Below are 339 nucleotides of genomic sequence, written 5' to 3'. Positions count from 1 at the left end.
GGGGCACCGAGTCGTCCTGAGTTACAGATTTACCGTTAGGCTCCCGGGGGTCCCGCCCCTAAAGGTGGGTGCCAACTGCGCCAGGAGTCTCTATGGCGAGGGCAGTCCCCGCGAGGTCTGGCTGGACGTCCCCAAGGCTCCACCTTTGCGTCCAAGAGTTCCGAGGAGCAGGCCGGAGGGCGGGCGCGGGAGGCGCGTCCGGGGACGGAGCGGCTGCCCCCCGGTTCTGGCCCCGGCTGCCCGCGCGCCCCGCCCGCTACAGGCGTGTCCGTCCAGCAGGGGGCGCCAGAGCTGGCCTCTCGCTCTGCCCATCGGGGCGGGCGAGCCTGGGACCCTGCC

This window comes from Bison bison, unplaced genomic scaffold, assembly GCF_000754665.1.
Source record: "Bison bison bison isolate TAMUID 2011002044 unplaced genomic scaffold, Bison_UMD1.0 scf7180017864057, whole genome shotgun sequence".
Lineage (NCBI taxonomy): Eukaryota > Metazoa > Chordata > Mammalia > Artiodactyla > Bovidae > Bison > Bison bison.
The sequence above is the reverse complement of the archived record's forward strand: the minus strand, read 5'-3'. Positions refer to the sequence as shown.